Source organism: Colossoma macropomum, unplaced genomic scaffold (assembly GCF_904425465.1).
Source record: "Colossoma macropomum unplaced genomic scaffold, Colossoma_macropomum, whole genome shotgun sequence".
Classification (NCBI taxonomy): Eukaryota; Metazoa; Chordata; class Actinopteri; order Characiformes; family Serrasalmidae; genus Colossoma; species Colossoma macropomum.
The window spans coordinates 23,028,892-23,053,057 of NW_023494790.1; the positions used below are offsets into that span (position 1 = coordinate 23,028,892).

General features: G+C 39.8%; 1 protein-coding gene across 1 annotated transcript in view; it reads left to right on the plus strand.

Moving 5' to 3' along the window:
* Positions 1-24,166, plus strand: part of bahcc1b (BAH domain and coiled-coil containing 1b) — a 115,775-nt gene that overhangs the window by 38,814 nt on the left and 52,795 nt on the right.

Consider the following 24,166-nt stretch of genomic DNA (forward strand, 5'->3'; position numbering starts at 1 on the left):
TGAGTATTCAGTGGTGCAAAGAGCACAGAGATTTCTCTGGATTTCCTGAATATTTTGAGAATATTACGTACTGTACAGGGTGAAATACCTAAAATCCTGCAATTGCACATTGAGGAACATTGTTCTTAAACTGGTATGTCTCAACTCATGCTTGCTCATAAAGATCCAGACCTTTTTTAGATGCATCTTTTATACTTAAACATGACTGCGTCACTTGTATACGTTAATATGAATAAAGTTCCTAGTCTTAATTTGCCCTGTCCCAACTTTTTTGGAACATGTCACAGGCATCAATTTCAGAATGAGCAAAAAATCCCACAAAGATAGATTTTGTGTGTGTGTGTGTGTGTGTGTCTGTTTGTGTCTGTGTGTGTAGGATTAAGGCTGGGTGTGCTTAGTCACCCACAGAGCTCAAACAGGCAGATGCACTATCAGAGATGACACCAGCACCAGCGTGTGTAAGGCCTTGGGCCAGAATCAACCCGGCTCAGAACAGACACAGCCTGCATGGGTCTGATAGTCTCCTCAGCACCAGCACTCTCCATCTCCCACACCCACACACACACACATACATACGCAGTGCTTCTTTTCTCCAGGCTCTACCTGCAACCCCAGCGCTCACACATAATATTGATGCTGACAGGAGTGTGTAAGGGGTGTGTGTTGTTTTCCTTCCGCATATCCAGTCAAATATGGGGGAAAAGAATTCACATTCAACACCACGTTAGAGATACATTTAAATCTGACCTCCCAATACTTCAAGACACATAACATTTTTAGCATCGTTCAGCCAAACAGTGCTTCCATGGAGGACAATGAATGAAAGCTGGAGTTGTCAGGAAACATGAGTTATTTTATTTTTAACAAAAGAACACAGTGAACAGAATAGTGAGGACAGGAATAATAGGATGCCAAGCAAAGCACTCATGGTAATTAAACAGATTAAAGGATAGTGCAGTATTCCTTTTACTGAAGTAAGTGTGCTTACTTACATTATACTTATAGTATACACTACATTACAATGTGCTCTATTGTACAATGGCATCCACTTAACCAAGTTCTTCAAAGTTACTTCATATAATGTTTAAAAAATTGACATTTGCTTCAGAGAAAAACACTTTTAGCACAACATCAAACCAGTGACTGATGGCAGATGGTAGACTTTGTGTGGATAAAGATTTTCAACCAGACTGCACTAACAGTACTATAAAGCACAGAGGTGGAAACCAGGGCTGTTTTTCTTATAACAGCGTTGGTGAGCTTGTGTTTACTGATGAGATCATGAACTCAGCTTTAAAACAAATTGCCCTTGGTTTAATTTTTTTTTTCCCAACACAATTAACTTTTGTATTTTTGATGTATTTTTAAATATGGCACAAATGTCCAAGTACTTTTTGGGCCCACTGTACATATAAGCTCACCGGACAAAAAGATTGGTGGATTAATAATTTCTTTTCAAATACTTGGTTACGTTAATAACAATATTACTCTTGTCAGGTAAGGTTTACACTGGTCTCTTGAGATGTTTCCCATTAATTCTAACTCATTCTTCCACAAACTGTGTGTGCATTTCAGAGTTTTTAAATGCCTGTTTCAGCATTTCACCTGCTGTTCCAAAATGGAGTTACGGAATAACTGAAATCTAGGGGGTGGAACATGCCTGAAACCCCTCCTCCTTCCAGTCTAATACTCTACCTTCTATGTCCCATGATAAAGTTTTTGCAGTCCCCACTGCTACCCCACCTCCTGTTCCTCAGTCCTATCAGTCCTACCACAGTTCTTCTGGCTCCAAGCAGAACACCATCCCAAGTTCGCTCATATCACCACCACATGTTGAAAGCAAGGCCCGAATTCGCAAACTGAGAATTAGGATTGAGGTGTGGTGACATTGGTGTTCAAAGTGTCCCTGTGTTTCATCATGTTTGTTGAACCAGTCGCATGCAGACACCCTACAATTGTCATCCTGGAATATAGGGATATCAATGTTGTGTTCGGTTCAGACATAAAGCACGAAGTTAGCGGAAGAGCAGCTAAAATGGACCTGAACTCAAGATGATCTCAAGAGACAAAAAAATGATGCCTGCAACATCTTTTATCCAGTAAGCTTTTATGCATAGATACATATTTAAAACATTCAGCAAGATCATAAACAGCTTTTTTCAAGTACACAGGCTAAAAATGTCTGGCTCTTTCATTCATTAAAACAGTTTATGTATATATGTGTTTATGTATGAGAGAGAGAGAGAAAGAGAGAGAGAGAGATATTAAAGTCCCGCCTTGTTTAAGTGCCCTTGTCACTTGTGTTGTTGCTTCGTGTCAAAACATCTCACAGGAGCGACTGCTCTGACTCTACATACACACTCACTCATACATACACACCCACTCTCTGCACATTCCCAAAAAATCTCTTCCGCTCTTTCCCCTTGTCTCTCTCTCTCTCTCTCTGTCTCTCTGTCTCTTTCTCTGTGTGTGTCTCTCTCTCTCTGTGTCTCTCCCTCTCTCTCTGGCTCGGTGTCTCTGGTGCAGTATGTTGCCAAGTCTCTGGGTGGTTGGAGCTGGTGTATTTGGAGGCTGTTGAAAGGTAGAGCTTGAGGAAGGTGCTGATCTGAGCACCCTTATACGCAGCACGGCAGCCCCTCAGCACTGCTGTCAGACACACACACACACACACACACACACACACACACACACACAGTCACTCGGCTCAGTAACGTGAGAAAAACCTTTCAAAAACACAACATGTCGACATTTATTATGTTCATGGGCTTTTTATATGTTGTTAAGGGGATTAGGGAGATTTTTTCTGCGATTGTATTTACTGAAACATGGCTCTAGTTTCTCACCATTATACAAAACAACTGATTTATTTGACCTGATTCATTTATCTTGCAAAACTAGAAGGGTACAATAATTCAGTACAGGTTGAGTGTGTAGTATAAGTATGAGTTAGAGTGGGTAATGAGTAGTGTGTGTGTGTGTGTGAGAGAGAGAGAAAGAGAGAGAGAGGGTAAGAAAAGGAGAGCACTTGCAGTGTCACTGTTAATTGGTATATGTGACGATAGAACACAGGCCGATATTGATTCCAGATCGGCCCAGGCTTGTGTGTGTGTGTGTTTGTCCGTGTGCCGCTCCCCTTACTGTCTAAACTCTCAAGGACTGCCTGGAAGGCGTGTGTGTGTGTATGTTTGTGTAACAGGAGCACATTCATCAGTTACAATCCATTCAAGTAACTCCCAATGGAGAGAGAATCTGTGCAGTGTGCTGTGACTCTACACCAGATCCGTTCTATAGAGACATATAATGCCCAAATATACATTTAGAAACAGCTTGCCTACTTTTTTCTTATTATTTTTTACATTTTACTTGGAGTACTTTTCAATTAAGTGAGAAAAAATACATCTATTTTTCAACATTAAACTGTTAATCTGCTAATACTTTGGGTTTATTTTGCAACACTCAGCTTCGTGTTCCTGCATTGTCTTTTTTTGCTATGAAGAGATGAAGACTAGATACATTCTTAAAAATGTTTCTTTAGTAAAGAAAATTGTATTCTTTAGTAAAGAAAATTGTTCTATATAGAATCATGAACACTCAAAGAACCCTTTGCATGAGTAAAGGGTTTTTTTCACCGTGAAAGAGTTCTTCAGATTTCATCTACAGCATGGAGAACGTGCTGTAGATGGTTCTATATAGAATTTTTTCAAATAGGGTTCTGTGTAGCACCAAAAAGGGTTCTTCTATTATTACAAGCTTGACATGGTAACTGTAGCAGAACCCTTTTTGGTGCTATATAGAACCCTATTCAAAAATGTTCTATATAGAACTATCACATTCTCTGTCAATGTGAAGATCCCTTTCATGATTAAAAAAAAAACATGCAAAGTTTTCTTTGAGTGTTCATGGTTCTGTATAGGATACCATTATAGGATACCATTATCTTCACTAATCGACTCTTGAAGAACCATCTTTTGTAAGAGTGTAGATGATGATTAAATAACTCTAGTGAAAAGCATATATTGAAAATCTTTTAGCCTAAATGTGGTTTAAACACCTGAAAAGTTTGAATGCTGACATCACAACAAGGGGATAAAATACTTTCAAAGTAAGTCAATTTAACCAGACTTTTTTACAAGTAATTGTGGGCCATTTCTTCTGGTCCATTCATCATGACATTTACATAGCATGTAAAGGCCAACAGGCATTTTCAAATTATGTCAAAACTGAAAAATGAAATGGAGAAAATACATATAATGTTCAGGCTCATATCAGCCTTTTCTGTCTGTTTTTCATCTGCCACATTTGTAACAGTATCTGTAGCTGTATGCTCAACTAACAAAAACAACTGGCTAATATTAGAAGCCAGTGGGTGTTTTATAAAGCAGATGCCCACTGACCTCTATTATCAGTGAATTTCAAATCTACAGGTTTACTAAATACAGGGAAATGCAGCAAAATTATGTTCCATGATAATCAGTGGTATGATACAGTGATATGGTAGAGAATATATTTTAAAAAATCCTTTAAAGGTATCTGGTTATTTTTACTGTGTTAAAATGGTATATTATTGACAAGTTATTGCAAAGTGACAAAGAAAACGTGCTCATTGTATTGAAAACTTTTTCAAAAACTAACTGTCCCCAGACTTGTGCTGGACAGTATAGTACAGTCTGTATCCCTCCACTCTCAGCTCTCCTATTTTAATTTTGACCTCATCACCCACTAACTTTAGACCCAATCAGTGGTGTATGGATTGGTTTTATGTGCGACGGCCATTGACATCATGGGGTCAGGTGACGTGTGTGTCTGTGCGCGCTCCCCTGTGAAGATGACCTTTGCTGGGCTGCTACAGATTGCAGGAAGCGCCCCTTAATTTCCCTCCCCTCCCCGCCCCAGCTGTGCAGGCTAGTCGGCACTATTTCACCAGATGTCCCGCAGACGTCGGAACTGCATGCCATGGATGAGTGCAGTTGTGAGATGGGAGACGTAACTCAAGGTTAGAGCGGCCTCTGTCAGACGAGCCTCCGTTAATCCTTTACCAGCAGCTCCCCGCTGCCCATCTCCACCTAGTTGAGTCTAGTCAATGACTCATATAACCAGGCTGGTCCACTTTAAGAATATAAAGGAGGGGGGTTAGCTCGAAGCAGGCTAAAAATGATGAAAGCAAGATAAAGTTGCAGTCTGATCTCTATTATCCCAAAGCAGAGATTAACTTCTTTGTCTGCATTTGTCTGACTAGTGTGATTAGTCCACTAAAAACTGATGGAGCCTCTCTGTGACCACATACACTTATTTTTATACCCTGTCAGGATGTGAAGTCATAAATGTGTCCCATGTATTATATTTACAGTACAGTGCAAAAGAGACAACCTTCATATATTTAATTTCCAGTCAAAATGGCCATGAAGTACAAGTTATTCATTTTCAGGAGATATTTCTAAGGACATTACATAGATGATAATCCAAGTGCATAAAGAAGGAGAAAATGGGACTCCTCACTGTGCAATACCTGATAGACCACCAAACTTTCACCAAACTTTTCACTCAAAGCTTTCATCTTTGCGAGAGAGGAGAAAATCAAGCTCCATTCTTGCTTCAAATCTGAAAAAATTCACAGGTGTTTCTGTCCATCCTTCCACTGTGAGAAAACAACTCAAGGCTATGGGCCTAAAACAATGTGTAGCTGTCAAGTACCTATTGCTGGGAAAAGGGCAAAAGGGCAAAAGTACAAAAAAGATGCTGCTGGTGTTCTGAGAACAGTGTACTGGCCACCCCAGAGTCTAGACCTCAACATCATGTGATCTGAAAGTGTTTGGGATTACTTAGTGAGAAGCAAAAAATGCAACCAACCTCTAAGACTGAACTTTGGAGGTGTGAAAATATACACCTGCAGATTTCTTTGAAAAAGTGAGCAAGCAAGTCTTCGGAAAAAAATGAAAGCTGTGATAAAGGTGACGTATGGACATATTAAACGCTGGAAAAGTGCTGTTATGTTCGTTGCTGAGGCATTTGTGAAATTTTCTTTTAAACATATGTTTTCTGTTTTTTTTCTTGTTGGTGAAAAATGAATTTTGACTACAAATAAAATAGATGAAGGCTAGTCTCTGACTTTTGCATAGTACTACATGTAACTATCTCTGTGTAATATTTCAGAACTAACCCTGTACTTAACCCTAAACCTTACCTCGGTAAAAAGAAAAGTTTTTACCCTTTCCATTTTAATAAATAAAACATTTCACTTTCATTAATGGCACTTAAATGACATCTGAACCATTTTGTTTAGCCCTGTTTTTCTTTTTCCCTGCAAAGTTAGGACATTTTTTCAACCTGAAAACAACACACATACCAGTCATCCCTCCTGAACCTTGTCATCTTTAACTCATCATCCTGCTTCTAGGTCATCTTTATTACCCTCCTCTCAGCCCTCCCTTATTTTCTTCTCCCCTTCCAAGCTGTTCCCTCACCTCCCCCAGAATAAAACATTCAATACACTCCAGAAGAAGGCCTTGGAGTGCGGGCGGAGAGACCTAGGCAGGGCCAGGCTGCTCTGCAGCCTTATCTCCACTGCTCTGCTTTCAATCTGCGTGCTTTCTCTCCTGGGGAGATTCTACGCAGGGTCTAAGCACTGAGCTGAAACAGGCCTGGGCCAAGCCACGGCTGCCTCTCAGCTCCAGTCTGTTCTGCTTCTCCTCACACACACACACAGAAAGAGAGAGAGGGGAAAAGAGCATCTGAGTGCCTGCGAGTGTCAGGCCTTGATACCAACACAAGACAGACGCATGTTTGCTGTCTGGTTCAAGCTGATTGAGACATGCTTTGAAGTTGGGTCAAAGTTAAGTATATGAATGGCTACATTTGTATACATACTGGACATCTTCTTACCACTGAAATGACCAAAACCTTTGCCATATGGAGATCTATTTGAGACAATGGTTGACAAGGACCACAGGGCATATTTCTAATAGGCATCCACTTACCAGAAATTGATTATCACTTTACAGCGCTTCTTTTATTTCATACCACTCACTGTAGTCTACATTGCTTATACAGATTTCGAGAGAGCAGCCTGATTCACTCAATTTAAATTGGTGCAGAAAGAAACTAGTCATAAAGAAGCAGTGGTCAAAGTAAAGTGTACTTGTTTGTGTAATAGATATTATAATAAATTCACACAGAGAATGTGAGGTGTAGTTATGGATTTTGTACAATGATTTTTATTTACAATAAAAACATCATGCATTGGTTCATCTTTTATATGAGTTGTGTAGGCGCCTGGATGTTACTTCACACTTTCAAGTCCGGGCTTCTGGACTCTTTCACCATTGCCTGACCTTGCTGTGGTCCAAGCCACGTCTGCTCTTAGCGGATCTGTGGAAGGTTCTGGAGGCCTGTGAGTGAGTCAGGAGTAGGAGGGATTTCTCAGTGCTGTGTGGGCTCTCTGCTGGTGCCTCTGGGGCTGCAGATCCGCAGACGGGCCACTGGAGTGATGACGTGGCTCAGGGTCAAGCAGGGGAGGCCTGGGAAACACACATCTGCTCAAGGACTTATGGAATATGCCTCACGGACCACAGCTTTTGACTGAAATGTGCATCCATTCTGCAGATCACCATATTTCTGTCTGTGGTTTGCTTGTACATGCTTTTTGTCTGGGATGCCCATCGTTTTTAAGGCAAAGCAGCTTATGTTATGACTCACCTCAGCATGGGTGTTGGGTGTTCCAGTATAGGTAATATCTTTGCCTGAAACACTATGAAATATGAAAGCACATAATAGTGAAATATGATATATATAATGTCTTCACTTCAAAACATCAAGTCTCAATTTTTTCCTGTTCTTATTTTCTTACCCACTTGGAAAATGTTAGCTGCTCTTCACATTGTGTGAGCATTTTGTGATAAATATACCAGCAGAAATGATCTAAAATTATGTGGACCAAAGACTCTTTTTTATTCTTTTGTAAATATACAATTTCAGTGATATCAAGTTTTGTTACCACAACAACAGTGTGCTCTTAAAACATTATATTAATAGTTAGAATGTGTCCACACTGAAATGCTTTACATAAGTATGAGTGATAGAAGCCGGTGGTTGATTGGATGAGAAGCAGAAATGATGGAACTGGAATATAAGCAAAAGAAAGAGTGATCAGCGTATGTAAATGATAAACACAGTTCTCAGGCTGCAACACAGAGACACATACAAGGCCTTTATCTCTGTTCCCTTTACCACTTTCTCTCATCCCTCACCTCCCTCTCTCCCTCTATCTCTCTCTGCCTCTCTACACCCAGACACTGTGTGTCCTTGTTCTTGAAACATGTTGTTCTTTGGGGAGAATTTAGTCTTGTGTGCCAGACGTGAGTGTGTACATCTGAGAGAGAGAGAGATGGGGTAGAGATACAGAGAATTAGAGTCAGTGGAAGCGCAAAAGAGCAGAGTGACCTCTTTCTGTGTGAATCTGTGCAGCTGCTGCCACTATTTGTGCGTGTTTTCATGTCTGTATGTCTGTGTGTATACTTGTCTGTAGTCCTCCCTGGCTCTGTGGCATTGTGGTGAAAGTAGACTGTGGCCTCGGTCCAGCCCAAAACTCAGCAGCTACACTGACCCTTTACCTGTTCTCATTAACAGCTTTTTGATATGGAGGGGCAAAGTCTGTTACTGTGTTTGAAATGCTTTGCTAATCACTGTTTCCTACACTGGAAAATCAGAAGTACTATGTCATCACTTTCACATCAAAACTTTATAACTAATCTTACATTGTTTGAATATTTCATGGAGAATGGACCAATAGACATTGTCCAAAATTACTTGGAATAAAATCTTATCTGACTAACGTACATTAAAGATAAGTTTTGTTATATTGTCAAAAGTGATGATTTAAATGCTATTATAAGGCATGGAATTTGTGAGGCAAGTAAATATTACACAAGTTTGCTCATCATTCTGAAACATTAGTCACATTCTGTAACATAAACACGCAAAATGTCAAGTACACTGTAACCAAATGACACAGTGCATTATGAGATTCCATCTCCACTAAGGTATATAATTTATTCTGTATGGCAGTGCATATTATGGGATTATAACCCCTTGATATTTCAGATTATTACATACTAAGGCTTATTATTCAGTAACTACAGACTTAAATGCAAACTGGTTAAGCTATTCTTAGGTTATAGAAGTATGTAATAAAACTTTGGGCCTGCCTGTGTGACCTGACCATTTAAGGAGTTAAACTGGCACTGCAGTGCATTTTGGGATTGTAAGATGGCACTGAATATTTTTTATTCTCCACTTTCAGGCACCACTACAAAATAACTATGACCGTGATAGTGAAAGGGGCATAGTTTTGGACATACACTAAAATTTGGAATTATTATTCTTTGTTACTTTATACACAATAATTAAAATTAAATACTGTAAATTTAAATATTACAAATGATTCACCAAGAAATGTATTTGATATTTCAAGAATTCTGTGCACAAGATTGATAAAATGATAAATAATTGTATGAATTATTTATCATGACATGAAATTTGATCTCCACTTTAAAAAGACAATGAATTCTGTATATAACATTTATTATTACTTAATTCTCGATGCTACACAGCTTTTTAAGCTCTGTTCATCATTCTGGGCACATCTATGATTTCTTAATTTTTATTAACAGATTTCTGCTGTCCTACTACTCATTTGAAACCTGATTAGATTGCACAATACCAGTATGTTAGTATCATCATGTATTTTATGTTACTAACAAAGGCTGATTCTATACATACTGTATGTCTGTGCATATGTATATGTGTATATGTGTATATCATATGTGTATATTTTTCAAATGCACACGTTGTGCTTTTATGCATGAGGATTTGTCAGAGGACAGGATGGAAGAGCATGGAAAAAGTAGGAAGGGCAAGGCTAGCACCCATAATGCGGTAAAGCAAAAACCATACTTAGCCAACACACACATACAGTCTCGCATTAGCAGGACCAGTGTATTAGTCATCTATTACAGGAACGTGGCTCTCACTGCTCGTGTTTTCCAGTCACACTGGAAGCTCTGTGAATTTCCAGCCATGAAATAGTGCAGCTTTCTTCACCAGGCTGAGCCCAGTGGCCAGTGCCAGAGCCTGGCCTTTCCCCGGTGGGGCTGCTCTAAACCACGGTATGTGCTCCCTTTACAATGGGTCAAACTCTCCAGCTCTGCTTATTCACTCTGGATGATATAAAACATAATCTGTCAAAGAGAAGCACCGTGAGTCTAACAGTACATTATGAACATGGTGAATGGAGAACGGCGGTAGACTGGGCCGCATTGAAAGCGTACAGCATGTGTCATTCAGGTGTGTGTTAGAGCTATTGTACATGCTAAATGGGTTTCTCACCGTTCGCTACGCGTGGAACAGACAGACGGGCCAAATCTCCCACACGGAGTGCTCTCTCAAGGCCTCGAATAAATCCTCCCCACTGAGAGTGAAAGAGTTGGAGAGAGGGAGTGAAAAAAAGAGGAAGGGTGAGAGAGAGAAAGAGAGAGAGAGAGAAAGAGAGAGAAAAACGAAAACAAAAATAACGTTTATGGTTCAGGCTGCCTCTGAAATAATTTTCCATATCAGTGCAACTGCATGAGCCCAGTGGGAGCAGGAATATGATTTTCTCTGTCCAGTGCCAACGGAAAATGGAATGGGAATCAAAACAAGCAGCTCGGAGCAGAGCGGGCGAATGTTGGGAGAAAAGAGAGAGAGAGAGAGAGAGAGAGAGAGAGAGAGAGAGAAAGAGAGGCAAGGAGAAGCTTGTTCAGGTCTTTCCATCAGCATTCCTGTATTGGGACTTGTCTTGACACCGTTGTTAGCACTAGCAGTAGGTCTTTTCTGGTCAAGTCAAACAAACACTCATTCAATCACACTATCCAATGTATATTTGGGTGCTTCCTGGGCCCATTGAGACTTGTTATGCCTTGGCCTTTTTTCTCTGGCTTCAGCCCTAAGGGGAGAGAGAGAGGAAGAAAAGAAAGAGTGAGAGAAGAGGCAGGAAGATTTGACTCCATGTGCTCCCACTAGCCTGCTTGCTGATGCCTGTTTTTTGGAGAGTGTCCTAATGAAGGTTATTAGTAAGACTGCTGCAGAATGGCACCATTCCGCTTCCGGTCACCTACACAGGTTTCACCACTGTTTTGCCGGATTATCACACAGTAAACAGGGGGAAAAAAGAAGTGGGAAACCATGGAAAGATGTTGACGCCCTTGAGCCAAAGTGCTCTCGTGACAACGAGCCGATTAACATGGAAACAAATGCTCGTAGCAGACAATTGAATCATTCCCTGTTTGGAACAAATGGCAGCTTTGCTTGTTGCATGTAATTAGCCTAGCTGCACCGGGCTGACAGCATCCATATGTCTGCGAGCGCATGTGTGAGAGTGGTTGTGAGTTTAGTGAGAGCACTGGAGCGCGGCACACTAGCCACTAGCGCAGCATTTTTAACAGGAGAGAGAAGCTGCGGGAGGTGGGAAAGGGAGGATAGGAGATTTAATAAGGTGGAGTGTCAAAAAAAAGAAACAACATTAGGGCTGTTTGGTGAACTAACAGAGCCAGCCGCTCAGGCTGGAGAGACTCTGATGTGAGAATGCAGACGGGGTTTAGTGTGGAGTGTCTCTCACACACACACACACACACACACACACACACTGGAATGTGCTCCTTGTGCTGGTTTTCTAGTATTTGCGGTGGAGAATCCTCGATGGCAGTGTTGGCTATTTTTGTAGGAACAATGTGTCTATAATAAGGGCTACCATAGAGCTGATTCATGACCTGACATGACATCTGAGTAACTGATGCTGAAGCTGCTGAAGCTGATGATGATGATAATGAAGAAGATTAGTTTATTAAACAGTTTTTCAGCGCTTTACAAAAAGACACTCTTAAAAATAAAGGTGGCAAATAGTACTTTTGGGGTAGCCATAGAGGAACCTAGTTGTTCCCCAAAGAACCTTTCAGTGGATGGTTCTTAAAAGGGCCATTTTGGCATGTTTATTTGTAACTGTAAAGTGTCCATGAGTTGGATAAACTAACTATATATTAAGTAAACTTCTTTAAAACGTGTACCTTTTGTTTTTTACACCAATTGCTCTTTTTGTTTATTTGTTTTTTTAGCAGCTTTGTGCTTTTTTGTTGGTTTGTTTTCTATGTATTGCATATACATTTGCCTGCTGTTAATCTGTGTAGGGTTGCTTAGTGAACAGTGTAAAAAAAAAAACAGCTTAGTGAAAACTCAAACCACATCAACAAGTCTGGGCAACATTAATGGAGACATGGATGCAGTTTGAGCAGGTTGAAAGAAGTTTCACTGATGTATTTTATAGAAATTATTCAAGCTATTTGGGTGACTATTAGGGTCTGTTGTTTGTTAGCATCAACAGCCTTGCCACTTGGACTCCAAGCGGCAAGGCTATTAATGCTTTGGACTCAAAATTGATCTCTGGCAATTGACTACATCTGAGGTAAAAACTGTATAAATTTGACTTTTCACCAAATTATTCCTTTAAATTGACCTAAGAGAAAGGTGCTATACAAATTAGATTACTGCTGATACCTTTTGTTATTATTGTTATTATTATTATTATAATCAGTGGTAGTAATGTGATGTCTTCTATCTATCTTCTATCTATTTTTCTCCATACTTCAGACCCACACACCTCCTTTTTCTCCTGCCTTTCGTTCTATGCAGTGACACTTCGCTGGCCTGTGCCATCGTTTTAAGGCATTCTTGCATCCTGAGAATGGATGTGTGCATGTGTGAAACACCACTGCCCTGTCAGTGAACCCGCTGATAGTCCAGACAGTCGGGTTTGTGTGATCTCGTAAAGCAGTGTGTGTGTATTGTGCAGCCTGTCTGTCTGGCCTGGCATTTCTTTGGCCACTCCCACTGGCCATGTTTGCACTCAGGACAGAGTGATTTGAGAGACTTGATGAGGCCTAAAGAGTTTCTCGCTCACATGGGGGGTTGATTCAAACATTTAAGCCTGGAAACTTAAAACAGCCTGCGTCAGTGGGGAGCTGTGCGTGTGTCTGCTCATCACTGCTATTGTTTAGTCTGCTTATTCTCCTTGCACTATCAATTTATTGTTTTCTCTCTCTCACTTTGTATCTCTCTTTGTTTCTCACTCAAAAACACAACTGTATAAATGTGCATGACCATATTTGTTCTAACTTAGTTTAAACACTTATTGAACACAGTGTGATGAAAGTGGCTTTGTTTACTTAACAAAGACTTGAAGCAAAATGATTTAGGGCTCTTCACTGGTTCCCTGCTGCACATATGTTGTAGTTGCCCAGTTGAAACTAGGAGTGGGTGGATTGATATTTAAGTATCAATGTTTCCAATTATTTCCAGTTATCCCAATTATTTCTTATGAGAATCAGTTCTGACATGAAAATTTCAATGCCAGATGTTTTTAAACCGGCAGTCTAAATAAAGAGAAAAAGGTTTCCTAATATACACACAGGCACAGTTAGTCAGTGACCGATAGTGAATACTCTGCCATAGTAGCAGATCATTTAGAGGTATTTCATACCACTAAATAGTCTGATCTTTGGTAGTTTATTTAATTCTAATGCAAAGGCTTTGCCATCTCTGATGTGTTTTCGCTTTGAAAATCACAAGGATTGTCCAAAAGAAGGCTTCAAAATATTCACCTTGGTATTGGATTGACAAGAAAATCACATTTATTGTCCAACAAACCATGTTAGGCTGTTCCCACCATCACCGTTTTATTGGAGAAAGCCAGGGGACTCTCCATTAAAAACACAACAGAGCTACAGACTGGACTTGAACTATCGCCCTTTGCCATTTTCCTCTCCTCTTTTGTCTTTTCTCCTCCTCCTGCTGGTCTTTGCTCTTTCTCTGGTCTTTTACTGCTCTGAATTGCCCCCTCTGTGGAACTTCCTCTCAGATGCTCTCTCTTTCCCTCCATCATATTATCCCATATGGGTATTTGAGGATGAGTTATTTAGTTCAGTTTTACAAGTCTCCACAGACCTGATTTTCTCTAGAGTCTACAGTCATGGTTGATCATGTGATGTACACTCACATGCACACAAAAGAGATACAAAAAGTGCAGTAACAGTGGGAAGCATAACAAAATCATCCCTTTCATTCGCTTAGTTATGCATCAGTTATTCAAAAGAGTATTACATAATTACTGCTATAACAAAATCCTAACTTTAATGTACTTCACTGTAGCAGGATTTCTTTCAAGTAATTTGGCCCATTTCTATTGGTCCATTCATCACGTAGTGTTTACATTGTGTAAAGGTTAGCTTCAAATGGTGCAATGATATGCTAGTGCAGAACATGCGAAAAGCACAGATAGTCCTTTCAAGTGTTTTCACAGCTTTCAAGTGTTTAAAAAAAAACTCAGTTGTGTGCTGGAGGCTGAAGTTTGTTCTCAGTATTCTTGTTAATCTCAAATTTTCTTGAAGGTGGTACCATTCCAAAGCCTTTCGAAATTTCATGTAATACATTTATTTTGGCATTATGTCCAATGGTATTTCTGGAGTGTGCAGAGCTACACATGCTATTTCAATTTCAAGTTAATCCTTTTTCTCCCCACCATTTTCTGTGTTGACAGAACAAAATGATTAATGACTAATGCCACTTTTACTTTGGATTACCCTAAATAGCCTCCCAAGTTGGTTTACAGTCATACACGGAGGTGATTTGGCAAAAAAAAAAAAGAAGGAGAAAAAAAAGAGTGGCAGTGCGGTGAAATCCAAAATGTGTCTTTTTCACTTGAGTCACGGAGTAGAGACACAAAACAAACAGCAAGTGAGAGAAGTCAGTGCTGTGTTTCTTTAAACTGATCTCTCTTCCCCACAAATGCTATTTATTATGGCTGTGGTGAGGAATAATATTGGGGTTTTCTGCTTTTGGAGTAGCATGTGTTTTAGAGGCTAGAACACTGCTGCTATGCGAAAGCATGAAAACCAGCTGCATAAACAATTTATCTATCCATCTATATCTATCTATCTATCTATCTATCTATCTATCTATATATATATATAAATATATATATATATATATATATATATATATATATATATATATATATATATGAAACAGAGAATCACACAGAAGCCTGAACATCAAAATATGAATTCAGAATTGAGTGTGTCCACTCTTTGACTTCATTACAGCTTCCATTTCTCTTAGGTGACTTGCCTTATCCACACAAGTTCAGCCTTGGAAGTTGGTTGCATTTTCTTGAGACTTGCTTCTTGCAATCCAAGTAATCGCAAACAATTCAATAACATTGAGGTCAGGGCTTTGGTGTGGATAGTCTGTAGTTCTGAGAACACCAGCTGCAAATTTTCTTTTTTGTCCATTTCTTTTTCTCAGTAACAGCTTCTTGAGAGCTACACATCCTTTCAGACCCATAGCAATGTGTTGTCTTCTCCCAGTGGAAGGATGGACAGAAACACCTGTGGATTTTTTTTAGATCTGAAGCAAAAGTGGAGCTTGATTTTCTCCTCTCTCTCAAAGATGAAAGTGCTATTTATCTGATGGTGACGGTTTTCATGGTCTACAACTTTTTTACATGAAAAGAAATAAATGAAGTGTAGTCTATGACTATCTCTCCATATATCCATCCACCCATCTGTTTTTACTCAGATTGAACGCACACACTCTCAAAACTATACCTTTCTTAAGAGTTCCATACCCATCCGTTATCTCTCTGTACTTTACAGTGTGATAAGCTCCAGCTCTGAGATTCTTGTGTGTACATGTTTTAGACTAGAACCTTCCATATTTTAAGCTTGTACATTATCAGTCCTGACACAGAGCTTTTTTCAGTGCAAACTGCTCCTAAGCAGTGGTCTATAGAAGCAGTTGCATTGTCTCAATGTGGAGTTGCATACTTAGTACTGGCAGACATAAACATCCTCTGACAGAGAGAGAGAGAGAGAGAGAGAGAGAGAGAGGGAGAGAGAGAAAGAGAGAGAGAGCTGTGTTAATATACACACATGCAGTCATTACAGGCCAAAACCGCTCCACATGCTGATGGATGGCACTTAATTTCAGCCTCAGTTAGGTTGGCCTTAAACCCACCGCAGTGGACACGAAACAGATCAGCCAGCATAGCCCACTGACAGCTGCCCACTCTCTTACTGTCGCTGCATGCACGCACACACATTCACTTACCGTACACGAGTCTACTCCTGCTGAAACACAGCATCGCGGGATTCTCCTTTGATGACACTGCTGAACTTACACCAGGCCATTACACACGCACGTCTGTCTGTGAGTGCGTGTGTATGTGTGTGTGGCACGAGCACTCGGGGGTTCCCCACTCCAGGATTCCTTCTTTTAATTCCTTAATTGGATTAATGTCGCTTTGAGCCAGGGATGGCAGCGATTAGTATGCACATGACCCGATTTCCTTAAGCAGCGGCGGTGCGAGATTCACTCTGCTCTGCTGTGCTCACTGTGTAAATAATCACACTCTCCAGAGAGATGGCAGCACAGCCTCAGCATGGCCCAACCTGGCCCAGGATACAGCGTCCTACAACTATGCTCTTAAGATTGCAAGTTCCTAACCTGTGCTTTACTTGAATGTACATTTTCAGGAAAAAAAAACCTTTAAAGGGTCTGTGTAATTCAGTCGTTGAGCTCTAAACGAAGTTATTCAGAGTGTTTTGATGATAAGTTCTTAATTTTAGAGAAATGTATCAACTCAAATTTCTCTACAGTGGTGTTAGGAACCAGGGGTCATGATGTCTGCATCGCCATTTTATTTACTATCCAAAACCAGCAGTGAACCTACACGTTCTGAGTTTCTATGTGTTGAAAATGGTAAAATTGTGGCAAATTTCTTGGGGTATTGTTTTACCTTTCAAAGCACTGCATGTACCTCTCCTATTAAATGCTGCAGATGTCTGGTTCCTATAACCACCATTGCAAACAATTCTGATGCAGTAAGTTTCTCAGGAGCATTTCTCATCAAACCACTCTGAAAACTTTGTTGACATCTCAATGATTGAATTATGCAGAAATTTTGAAAAATTGGTGGAATTGCCATTTAATTGGAATCTTAACATTATGGGTGGTTTCTCACACTCAAACATCTCATTTACAAAAATTCTTTAAAGGACCATCCATTAAAAGATACTGTAGGGAATCTATAGTGGTTCTTCTATAACATCACTATAAATTAGTCTTTTGGTTCCATTTCTTTTTAAGCATCGATGCACTGCAGCTCATAATTATCAATCCTTGATTGGACAATGGCTGATGCTCTTTCCCTGTGGCCAATGAATGAGACCTGACCTGTGATGTAAAACATGTGACCTAAATTCTGGCATGTGGCAAAAAAATCTAAGTGCAGAATTTTAATATAACTACATTTAATATGGCTATTTTGACAGTAGGCCACCAAGTGATGTAGTAGATATTTAGAGATGCTGGAAGTGCTGCAGAAAAGACTAAAAAGACAAAAGAAATCACAACCAAAGTGAAGGAATTTCTGCAACAGTAATTTAACCCCCTGACATAATGAACCAGACTTATAACTCTTATAACTATAAAGCATTTTTCATTTTTTCTGTAGTTACTGTGATCTTAACTAAAATGAATGTTTACAGTCCATTACTTCAAGCTGAATTTTTTGCGTCATCACCAACATGCCAATTGAATCAGTATTGTCTGATCCTATTCAAAATTTATAAATCAAATTGGCTTCAGAAAACAATAATTGATCCACCCCACTGGTCAATCATTCAAGATATGTTTGGTCCAAAGTTTGCTTCTATAGATTTGAACTGGCTCTATGAGCTAAAAAATTGGATAAAAATACAAACAGCTTCAACATTCTTATAGATAAAGTTTCCTAAATGGTTCTTGGCTTATGTGTACTGTTCTAGGCATAACCTTTAATTGGTATAGAAACTTTACATTATGTGGACTTCTAAAAGGTTCCTCACACACACACATCTCATTTATAAAAATGATTCTTTAAGCTCTTTCTGTGGGCCCTCCAGATACCATTTCACTAGCAGAATGGAATTTGACTTGACATTTTTAATTAATATAATCAAATAAAAAAAGTCAATGTAACTCTGCGTTGAGCTGCTAGTGAGCAATAAGTGGTAAATTAGGAAACAATTCACATCTTTCCACAAAGGCGGCTACTGATGAAGATGACATCCCAGTTGGCAACATATATTCCCTCAACGTTACTAAAGAAAAATAATGCATAGATTAACTGAGGGACCTCCTCCTGTGGCACCACTCCAAATAATCAAAAAGACACCTTTATTTTTAAAACGTGGCGATGGCTGCTCCCGTGTTTAGCTGTGCAACATGCTTTTGTCCATTTTTACAGATAAGAGTGTGTTACGGTTTCAGAAACCACATAAGCAAGTCTATCTGAGATTTCCTACCTCTACAAATCACATAACTTCTGTTTTGCTTTGTAGTTCCTGTTTCTCTGTGGTGCTGTAGTAGTCTTCCCCTGGTTCTACACCACTCTATCCCCCATGCTGGATGTGCTCGTTTGGCCTTACTGCTCGCTTGCATTGGCAGCAGCTTCTCTCCATTTGCGGGGAGAAAGCTCCAGACCTCCTGCTATCCCTCTCTTGCTCCCTCCTCCTTCTTCTTCCAGCCCCTGTCCCACCGTTCCAGTATCAACAGCATTTCATTTCTGCAGGTGGGTTTATTAGAGGCAGAGGAAGGCACAGGGAAACAGAGTGGGATGGGCCCAGGAAATCATTTCAGGCATCACAGCTGACGCTCAGCCCACCGGCATGCTGGAGACGGAAAAATAAGAGAGAGAGAGAGAGAGAGAAAAAAAGTCAATAAAGCAAAGCAAACAAGAGGAAACGTTTCATTAAAGGGGACTTGGCGGAGGGCTGTAGAGAGAGAGGGGAGTGCTCGGTGTGTGTGCTACTGAAGAGCTGAGCTGGGGAGCAGCGAGGTTGGCAGGCGCGGAGCTGCTCGCTGGCTGCCAGACTGCAGAGCCACACACACACACACAGAGGGATTGGGGAGGGGGGACACACAGATGCTGCTGCTTTACATGTTCGCTCCCAACAGACACATGCAGCACCGTGACTACTAACTTGCAGCCTTTATATTTTGTTTCTCTTAAACCAGAAACTAACTGTGCCTTGCTCCAATCTACAACCTCACAATGTAGGTGAATGTAATGTTTTTTATTGTTCTGCAAACTTGAATAGCAGCCGAACTTCTTTTTTTGGGGGGGGACATTTACACAGTTTCCCCCTTAAAACAAATGTGGTTGGTATAGTGGGTAACACCCCTACACTGGGGTTCAGTCTCCTGCCTGGGCAAGCACCCTACACTATACCAATAAGAGTCCTTGGGCAAGACTCCTAACACTACCTTCGCCTACCCGTGTAAAATGATCAAATTGTAAGTCGCTCTGGATAAAGGCGTCTGCCAAATGCCATAACTGAAACTGATAACTGAAAGAAATGCAGTTGATCAGCCAACACATGTTTGGTGCAAAGTCTTCTTCTATATTGTTACGCTGGAGCTACAAGGCTAATAGCTAACATGTAATAGAAATTTACACTCTCCTTTATTTAGCATTGTGCAAGCTCCATTACTAAATTTTGTTCATACTTTTGTTCACTTTCATAGATAACAGTGACAGATCAATAATAGATAACATGTAGACAATGCTATACATTGTCAGAAACCACATAAACAAGTCTATTTGAGGTGCCTTAACTTGAAGCAAGTAATTTAGAGATGTAGTTTGCACAGTACTAATTGGTATAAGCTTCCACTGCTAGTTAGCTACATTAGCCCTATAGCTCCAGTGCAAAACTTTTTCGATGATTCCTTTTTAAATTTCACATTTTTTGCAAATTTAGAACTGCATGCATTTGGTCTAGCTCACCTTCAACACTTTATTTTCAGAATGTTCAGTTATAAGTAGCACGTTAGTTGCATGTTCTCAGAGCAATCCCATGAATCACCAAAATGAACCATGTTTAGTTTCATAAAGAGCCTTTCAATAAACGGTTCTTTAAAGCGATATCTGAGTGTGAAGAACCATTTTACAGTTTAAAGAATCTCCACATTATGCAAGGTTTTTATAGCAATTAAAGGTTGTTCCTAGAACTGTACATCCAAGCCAAGAACGATTTGGGAAGTTTTATTTTTAAGAATGTGAAGGTGAGTGATTTGGGGCGTTTTGAAAGGTCCTGCTCTAACAGTGGGACTCCACCCGTGCTGTAGGCTTGAGGAAGGACCTCAGTTGGAGGATGCAGGCCTGTCATTTTAAGCCTCTGTGGGCTGTAGTGGAGCCTGTGGTGGAGGTGCTGGGCTTGTGAGCAGTGGAGATGAGAGGGTGTGGGGACAAAAGTCCCTTTATACTGATCCCAGACCAGCTGTGTGGTTTTTTTATCATGCTCTGTTAGGTCTGCTTTGGGATTGGAGGCTGATCTCAGATCAGTGTTACGAGCAGTGTTGCGCCCGCAGAGCGGTGGCTTACCGCTGCCACAATGGGAGGGAGCGTATGAGTGTGTGTGTGAGGAGACGAGGTGTCCCGTCAGCTTTGATCCCCAGAGAGTCTGCACCGGCCCTGTCTCCAACGGCCAGCCTCCCTTCAAACACTGCAATTACACTGCTTTTCCTTTTCTCTTCCCTGCTTCTTTCCTTCCCCCAGCTGCCGCCGTTTCCAGCTGGAGGCTTTGGCGGTGGCCTCGCACACTGTTTATCTTGCGAGAGCAGTCATTTGGTAATTTCACACCTCCAAACATCTCCCGTAACCTCCTCCTCCTCTTCACCCCCGCTTTAATGAACTTTTATCGGTTTCGGAAATGAAAAACTCCCTCACCTTAGTTCAGGAGCGAAGCTGCTTCCGATGACAGAAGGCAAGGCAGACACACACCAACACTGTAAAAAAGATTTGCTGTTTAGAAGACTAAGTATCCTGGCTGCTTCAAAAGTATACATTTATTAAACATTGTATGGTAAGATGAAAAGGAGAAAAGGCCTTGATTTATATTCCAATAATTTTTTATTATAAGTTCAATAAAATCAAAATTTTAAGGCAGCCAGGTTACAGATTACACCACGTCATTTTTTACAGTGTAGACTAGCCAGTGTGCATAAACGTTTAGCCATGTAGTTTATTTCTCCTATGAATGTATAAAGATACTGTTAATCCAGTAACTGGAAGTATAAAATGTTGTAACTTTTAAAATGTTGTAACTTTAAATAGATTGTTAATCCTGTAATTTTAAGTAAAGATACTGTAAATCTTTAAGTATAAAAAGACGATAAATTCAGTCATTTAAAGTAGAAATACATTGTAAACCCTGTAAATTTAAGTATAACAAGATTATGATTCCTTTAACTTTAAGTATAAAATACTTTAAATCCTGCAGCTTAAAAAATATAAATATACTCTAAATCCTGCCAATATAAGTGTAAATATACTGTAAATCCTGTAAATTTAAGTACAAGGATGCCTTCTATCCTGTAAATGTAAGTAAATAGAATAAATAAATCCTACAAATAGACTGTTACATCCTGTACATTTAAGTAGAAACATACTGAAAATCTTGTAACTTTTAACATAAAAATGCTGAAAATCCTGTGAATGTAATTATAAATAGACAGTAAATCCTGTCAAATTAAGTATAAATACAGTAAATCCTGTAAATGTAAATTATGCAAGTCATGTGAGTGTGAGTGAAACACTGCTCTCTCTCTCTCTCTCCTCTCTCTTTCCATCCCTCCTCTGACTAAGTTTCTCTACATTTAAGAGGCTGATTTAATTATTCCATACACTGCACTACACCATGCGTAAATCATTTATAATGAACACCTTATTGCTAAATTAGATTAAATTTTGAGCTTAATAAAGCACAAACATTTGCACAGCATCTGGAACATTTGCATAAATGTTAATTTAACTTATTTAAGCATTAGCATTTGTGGTTTATTTCATTGTTAGAAGGAAAAAAAAATCTAAAACAAAGTCATTTTGTAGGTCTGTTCACACTCCATTTCTCTCCCAGCTTATTATGCTTTTTTTCATTCTTCACCCCTTCTTACATTACCCCTGAGAGTATCCATTTGATCCACCCGTCCTTCTTGTTTGTACAGCACAGGACTGTGTTCGGAATATGTATGTGTGTGTGTGTGTGTGTGTGTGTGTGTGTGTGTGTGTTCAGAATATAAATGCACATGTGAATGTGAACTGTATGGATGTGTCTGTACCCATTGCAAGCCATGTTTATTGTTGGTATTATCGTACAGTATTGTGCAAAAGTCAGAGATCACCATTCATTTATTTAATATCTAGTCAAAGCAGCCATTAACTACAAGTTATTGCATTTTCAGGAGATATTGTGGGGAGATTAGTTGTAACTTTGGAGGTGTGGAAAAATAGCCCTGCAGATTTACTTGAAAAACTGAAAGCAAAACTATAATAAAAAGGCTATAATAAAGGCAAAGGGGAAATACGCTGTATACTGAAAAATCTGATATTATATTTAGTTGTAGAAACTTTTGTGTAGTTTTCCATCACACCAATATGAATGGCCTTTTCAAATAAAAAAAAATCTAGAGTGGTCTCTGACTTCTCCACAGTACTGTATGTGTGCAGACCCACTGCTTTTGCTTTTGCGTGTATGTAATGTGCCGCATCCTGTCTGTGAGTGTATTCTACATGTGTGTGCAGTGTGTCAGTGTGCAGCTTGTATGTGTAAGCTGTGTGTACTGTAAGTGTGCAGTAGTAAACAGTGTTAATAATAGATTTGTCTGGGTAATTCTGCCCTCACCAAGGGCAAGCGGGCAGGTGTTGCATTTGGCCGTTAGACTGTTCATCTGCCCCCCTCGCTGAGGGGCCGCCACCCACGGGACCCTCACACTGCAGGGGAGCAGAGCAGCCACTCCATCTCACCTTTCATCCCTTCAATATCTTTTTCTTTCTCTCTGCCTTCTTTCTTCTTCTTCTGTCATTTGACTTCACTGTCAACTGAGCTAATAGATCACCTTTGTCTTTCTCTCAACCTGGTGGAGCTCACCTCATCTTCTTTCCTTTGCTCTTTTCCCCCTCCTTGTTTACTGCCTTGTACAACAGGGGAAGGTTTGACAAAGTAAGATTTAGTTAGTCAGATAACTTAAGCCAAAAGTGAAACATGTTCAATAGCAGAAGAGCTAAGGAACATTCTTGTTGGACAATCCTCATCTTTTCGTTTTAACCCCTTAGATGGCCAGGGCCTGTGGGCAGGCCCAAAGTTTTATTACAAACTTCAGGAACCTAAGAATAGCTCAACCAGTTTACACTGACATCCCAGTAGCCACTAAAAAATAAGCCTTAGTTTGTAATAAGCCTGGGATTTTGAGGGGTTCAGGAGTTCTTTAGCATATTTCAGTCTAATCTCTATCTGTAGCCTGTGTATCATATGGACGATTACCACAGACAACAATTTTGATGTACTGGCAAAGAACAGAAAACCTGTTGACTTGTAACACACTTTTAATAGAAGTTCATGGGCAGTTGCTTCAGCTCCTCCCCATTAATTTATATAATAAGTATGTTTTTTTCTTTCCTTATATTATAAATATGGGTTTTCTGTTCTTTTCCAAAGCATCAAAATTATTGCCTGTGGTGATACTAGAGCCATTAATTTCAACACAATTCTTTATGCTCTGGAAAAGTACTGAAAATCCGCAAACTAAAAAAAAACACTCCTGACAAAAGCCGATGAGCAGTTACTTCAGCATCTGCCCATTGACCTCTATATAAACATTTAAGTCAATAAGTCTATTGTTCTTGTGCCAGAAAAAGTATAGTAATCGACTGTATGCCACAGATACACATTAAGTTAAAAAAACACTGAAGTATTCCTTTAAATTATCCATTTCCTTAAGGAACCTGGCTTTGTGAAAGCAGCTATACTCTCTTTATCTGTTGTTGTCTATGGTAATCAGTATTCTGTGCCAGAGACTGTCATAGCTGATAGCATTTGATGCAAGATGCGTTCTGTTGGTGCTTGTTTGGTTAGTTTATTTTAATGAGAGCGTGTAGCACACTTCTTATACTCCTTCTTCCTTCTGTGCTGGTAGTGTGTGTGTTTGTGTGTGTGTGTCCTCACTCGTGGCTGAGCTGCTACGGCAGAGCGATCACAGGGGCTTA